Below are 6,348 nucleotides of genomic sequence, written 5' to 3' on the forward strand. Positions count from 1 at the left end.
ACTTTGCCAGGTTCCTTTGTTGTAAGGGCGCTGGTGTATATGGCCTGGATTCCAACAATCAGATGCTCTTGCACATGACTTTGATCAGCAGCAAGCAATGGAGAAAGGAGGCTTGTGGAACTTGTCATCTGGCAAGTATGGCAACAGGAGTATTGGGCTCTATTCTATAGGGGCATCGCTGCAGAGTTTCTGGCATCTACTGAGCATCGCCAGCATGAGTTGGACAACATCTGTGAAGTCAAGGTGGAGGCACCAACCAGTGGTACCAGGGGTGTCTGAGCTGCAGTGGCCACTGGGCCTCGGTCCTGTCTGCTCGGCATCCAAACTTGGCTCTCAAACCCTCCTGATGCTTCTGTGAGCTACCTGTGCTCACATGCATGAGTGCTAAGTTGTTTTAGTCGTGTCCGACTCTTTGCAACCCAATGGACTGTAGCCTGCCAGGTTCCTCTGTCCATGAGATCCTCCAGGCAAGAATACTGGAGTGGGTTTCCATGCCTTCTTCCAGGAGATCTTCCCAATCCAAGGATTGACTCCTGCATTGCAGGCGGGTTCTTTATCACTAGTGGCACCTGGGAAGCCCGTGAGATACATACAGCCTTTAATTAGTTTTTTTCCATTTAAACCTTCCAAGGTGGACCCTGCTGTTTGTCACTTAAAAAATCCTGATAGAAACAAGGAATGATAGAACATACTCTTTTTTTCTTGGGGTTTCCCAGGTGGTGCTAGTGGTAAAGAACCTGTCTGCTAATGCAGGAGATGTAAGAGACATGGGTTCGATCCCTGAGTTAGGAAGATCCTCTGGAGGAGGGCACGGCAACCTACTCCTATATTTTTGCCTGGGAAATCACAAGGACAGAGGAGCCTGGTGGGTTACAGTTCATGGGGTTGCAAAAAGTCAGACATGACTGGACAACTAATAATTTCATTTTTTTCCTAGGCATAAATTTTGGGAAAAGTTGTAAAAACTTTATTGCTTTGTAAGTCCAGGAAAAGTTTTATATGAAACCAAGAAAGGAAAAAAGAAAGACTGCAATATCATAATATAATACAATATAATATTATAATCTGGAACTGATAAAGACCCAACGAATGAGATAAAGCAACAAAAACTGAGTTAACAAGAAGTCATTTTAATATTTATATTTATAAGTACAATGCTTTTTATAAATAAGAAGGAAATAGAGGACCTAATGTTGCCAATTCCAGAATCTTTGCCGATTCTGCAAACCTATTCAGTTTCTTCTTGGCTTCTTCCACTACTGGTTTAGGATTGAGCTTTCTTTAGAGTCTTTCCCATTTATCTATTATGCTGCAATTATGCTGCCATTGTCCCTTTTTGTCAAAATTATGCTGTAATTTTTCCTTTCTTCCTTTGTCCTTGTGGTTTTGAGTCCTTTAAAAATGTTCTTTTCTGATGTTTTAGTGTAGATTTGTGAGGAGTTGAATAAATAGTAATTTACCTGAAGGAAAGAAAATAAGGAGGGGGAATAATTTTAATGTTCAGAACTAGGAATTTTAATGTTCATACTAGGAAACTTGATATCAAAGGGTAATTTAGTAAATTACCAGTCTTTTAGTAAAGCAAAATAGAAGACTTGCTTTTGTTTGACCAGTACCCCCTTTCTCTTCTAGTTACAGAATCCCTCTTTATTATGGGAAAGCCTTGGCATGGGATTATTTATGAAAATAGAAGAAATAACTGTTGAAGAAAGTGAGGCAGAGGATAAACCAAGGCCATTTGATAGTACCATGGGATACCACAGTGTCATGAATTTAACATGAATTCAGTCATCCTAGTTGTGTGGTTTCTTTCCAACCATGTTCAGCCGAGCAGGTGTGGGTGTGGAGCAGGTAGAATAATTTAGTGTGGGATACTGTTTAGCCAGTTGAAGTGCAGGGCAAAAATGGTGAGGGGTTCAAGAGAGTGATTCTAAAGACAGACAATGGACTCTTAGTGCCATAGGGAGAACAGGAACACACAGGTAGGTGAGGGAGAATGAAAAGCTGGAAGGCCTGCTGGCGTCAATGCATAGGTAACACACAGAGGGAATGGGCGGAAGTGGTCGTCAGAGAATGGAATCACTGACATTGAGATTAAAAAAGGTTTTCTTTCGTAAAAAAGATATTGTTCATCTATTTTCAATAATACTCTTTCTTTAAATAAAAATTAATATATAATTTATAATAAAATTAACATATCTTAAGTATGTGGGTTGATGACTTGACCAATATATACACCTATGTAATTGCCAGGTGACTCGGTGGTAAAGAATCCACCTGCCAATGCAGGAGACGTCGGTTCTGCCCCTGGGTTGGGAAGATCTCCTGGAAAAGGAAATGGCAACGCACTCCAGTATTCTTGCCTGGAGAATCCCATGGACAGAGGATGAGCCATAGTCCACAGAGTTGCAAAAAGTTGGACATGACAGAGTGAACACACAATGCATTTGTAATTACAATCAAAATTAAGATATAGAAGATTGCCATCTTTCCAAGTTAAGATTTATAATTAATTTACTGGAACCTCTCTTTCCTGCGTACTTAAATACTCAGCTCAACTTCTGGCATGTACTGAGTCAATCAGCAAAGTTTTAAGAAAGCAATCAAGATTCTAAAATGTCTCATCACAAAATTAGGAATTACATAAAGATAATTGAAGTAAAAGACAAAGAACACATTGTTCTCTTGGCTCGTTTCATTTCTCCCCGACAATGAATTTTCATGAGTTGCTTGGACAATTAAGGTAAATTGGTATTTTAAAGTCTGTGATTATTTGTGACAGGGGTACAATATTTGTAGGCTTTTGTTTGTATATACTGATTATCTATGAGCAACTGTGAGTAAAATACCTTCTGTTTTAAAACTGCTCATTTAGAATAGTACTTGCCAAACATCACTTAGATTAATATTATATGTGAAACACAGGGGCTTTACTGACTTGCTTAAAAATATTTAATTGAGAAGAGGAAATGAAAAAAAGAATGGAGGGAATATGATCTTAGAGCACAATATAAATATCTTCTATGACTTTGGGGGGAAGAATGTGTTAGAGTAAGTTTTCTGAACACCTCAAGCTTATGTCTTCAAGAGCTGCCCTTTTTCTTTTAACAAGTGATATAATGCTCTTTTTAAACTTAAAACTTGGGGAGAGGGATCAGATCCAGGAGGAAATTAAGAGGTACAAATTACTATGTATAAAATTTAAAAAGCTAGAGGGATACACTGCATAGCACAAAGAATATAGCCAATATTTTATAATAACTTTAAATGGAGTATAATCTATGAAAGTATTGAATTCACTATGTAGAACACTTGATGTGCTTAGTCGCTTAATCATGTCTGACTCTTTGCGACCCCATGAACTGTAGCCCACCAGACACCTCTATCTGTAGGGATTCCCCAGGCAAGAATACTGGAGTGGGTTGTCATGCCCTCTTCCAGGAGATCTTCCCAACCCAGGGATCAAACCCAGGTCTCCTGCATTGCAGGTGGATTCTTTATCATCTGAGCCACCGGGGGAGCCCAGTACATCTGAAAATAATATAATATTATAAGTCAACTATACTTCAATCAAAAATATAATATTAGATTTCCTGCCATCTTAGTAGAACATATAGAATATAATCTACATGTCCTACAGGTGATAACCATTCACATCAGTTCATCCAGGGATGTTTTCCTTGAAATTTGTTAAAATTCATAGAGACCAAGGAGATCAGAGGAGAGAGCAACATAGAAATGTAGGGCCCTACTCTCAACGGTGAGTCTGCCTCCTCTTTCCTCCTGTCCTCCACTCCCCCACACCCATTTGCTTCTAACCTATCCATTTCAACTCAGGAAGATTGAGGGTTGATTCAGGGAACCTGATAGACTTGGTGACCCCTTCACTAGCTTCAGTTCACATTCTTTGACATTTTGGTTTTGAAGAGGGGCCAAGGGAGACTCTAAATGCTTTCATGCAGGAGTCAAGGACTAATAATCACAGGTTTTCTCAATTTTGTTCCTATAGGTCTCCCAGTTAATTAAACATAGCAAAAGCCTAGCTGCTGGAGACAGGGTACATTACTGGACTAGATCTGTGTACTTTAAAATTTTGCAGTTACAAGATGATTAAATTCTGGGAACCTAATGTACAGTATGGTGACATGGTGACTATAGTTAATAATGTGTGTATGCTCAGTTGCTCAGTTGTGTCCGACTCTTTGCACCCCCTTGGATTGTAGCCCTCTAGGCTCTTCTGTCCATGAAATTTTTCAGGCAAGAATACTGGAGTGGGTTGCTGTTGGGAGCCGCTGGGATGCACCCAGTCCGTGACAAAGTCATGGGATGAGAAAGGAATCTGCAAGGCAGCTCTTCCCCTCGAGGTTGTCCCAGGGGCCCGGTATGTCCCTTTCTTCCTTCTGTCTTACTGTTGTTGGGCTTTGTATTAATTTTTAGAAAGAATAATATATAGTAATAAGGCCTCGCTGGAAAAGTCCAAGCCTTTTTGGAAATGTTCATGATTGCTCTGGCTCAGGACATGACCATAAACATTAAGTCAAAGAAGAAAAGGCCGCAGGTATAGTTTGGCTGCTTGCTTAAAAGATTATAATGTTCTAGAATAGAAAAGAGTAGAGGTATTTAGATTTAGAAGTAGATATACTGCTTTAGTTTACTTGCTTCTTGGTTGAAAGGGTTTTCATCATTGCTATTTCCTTGCTGCTATTTGTTCATTGTTTCCCTTTCTTTAAACAACACGGGATATTATGGGTATTTTTGTAAAATTAGAAAATGGGGTATATAGGATTTTAATAGGAGATTTATATTAACCAGCTTCACTGCCATTATCTTACTATTAATAGAGGTGTTTTGCTGCTTTAGAGGTGTTTTTGCTGTTTAATGGTTAATCGTTGTAAATTGAGATTTTGTGGTTTCAGGTAAAGAAAAATATCAGGTTTTTCTCATGGTACTATTTTCAGAAATGTCAAACATGTTACTGTGACCCTTCCCATGTATTATTTTATTGTCCGAAGAATTTACACTATACCTGAGATTTGTGGAACATTGTTTTTGTTAGAGTGAGAATGTTAGGCCATTGAGGCAAGAGGATTATGTACGGGACATTTAAGTATAAACCCTGTAATCAGAAATGTTCTAGATGAATGCTTAGGGGAAAAACATGGGGAAAAAAATATTGACCGAAGCAGAAACCAATGTCTGATGTAATATGTGGTGACTTAAGGGGGAGGTAACATTCATTCTCTAAAAACTGAGCTATCCTAAAAATAAAAAAAAAGCTACCTCTTCCATGAAACCATCTGTGTGTGTGTCTGTCTGTCTGTCTTCTTCCTCGCCGACGCCACTCATCCCTTGGGTATTCCTGGTCCTGCCGGGGCTGGACCTCGGCAGGTTGCCATTTCCTTCTCCAGGGGATCTTCCCAACTCAGGGATCAAACCTGCATCTCTTGCGTCTCCTGCATTGGCAGGTAGATTCTTTCCCATCATGCCACCTGGGGAGCCTCTAATAGTTAATGATACTGTATTATAAACTTGAAATTTGATGAACCTGTAGATATTACATGTTCTCACCACACAGACACACACAAATGGTAACTGTGTGAGGTGATGAATGTGTTAAATAACTTGATTGTGGCAATCAACTCGCAGTATGTACAAATATTAAATCATCACATTGCACACCTTATATACTTGTTTCTCTACTATACCTCATAAAGATGTGGGGGGATGTTCTGTGTACTTAAAAGTGTAGGATAAACCTGGTTGGCTCACTCAAAACTTGGCATTTTATTTTTTTCTGCTTGTCTCTTGTATTCGAAGCAGATCCTGAGATTTAAAGACTCAATAAAAGTACAGTTGGTCCTCTGTATCCATGGATTCAGACGGAAAATATTTGAAAAAATTTTCAGATACTTCCCAAGAGCAAAACTGAATCTGCTGCAGGTCAACAATGACTTACATACCATTTACACTGTATTGTATGTTAGTCGCTCAGTTGTGTCTGACTCTTTGTGACCCTGTGGACTGTAGCCCACCGGGTTCCTCTGTTCATTGGATTTTCCAGGCGAGGATACTGGAGTGGGTTGCCATTTCCTTCTCCAGGGGATCTTCCTGACCTAGGGATCGAACCCGGGCCTCCTGCATTGCAGGCAGATGCTTTACTGTCTAAGCTACCAGGGAAGCCCCCAAAGTTTGTTTAGTTTAGTTTTTGTATGAAAGTTGCTCAGTTGTGTCTGACTCTTTGTGACCCCACGGACTATACAGTCCATGGACTTCTCCAGGCCAGAATACTGGAGTGGGTAGCCTTTCCCTTCTGGAGAAGATCCCTGGAGGGTATATTCCTGATTCAGT

This window comes from Odocoileus virginianus, chromosome 6 (genome assembly GCF_023699985.2).
Source record: "Odocoileus virginianus isolate 20LAN1187 ecotype Illinois chromosome 6, Ovbor_1.2, whole genome shotgun sequence".
Lineage (NCBI taxonomy): Eukaryota > Metazoa > Chordata > Mammalia > Artiodactyla > Cervidae > Odocoileus > Odocoileus virginianus.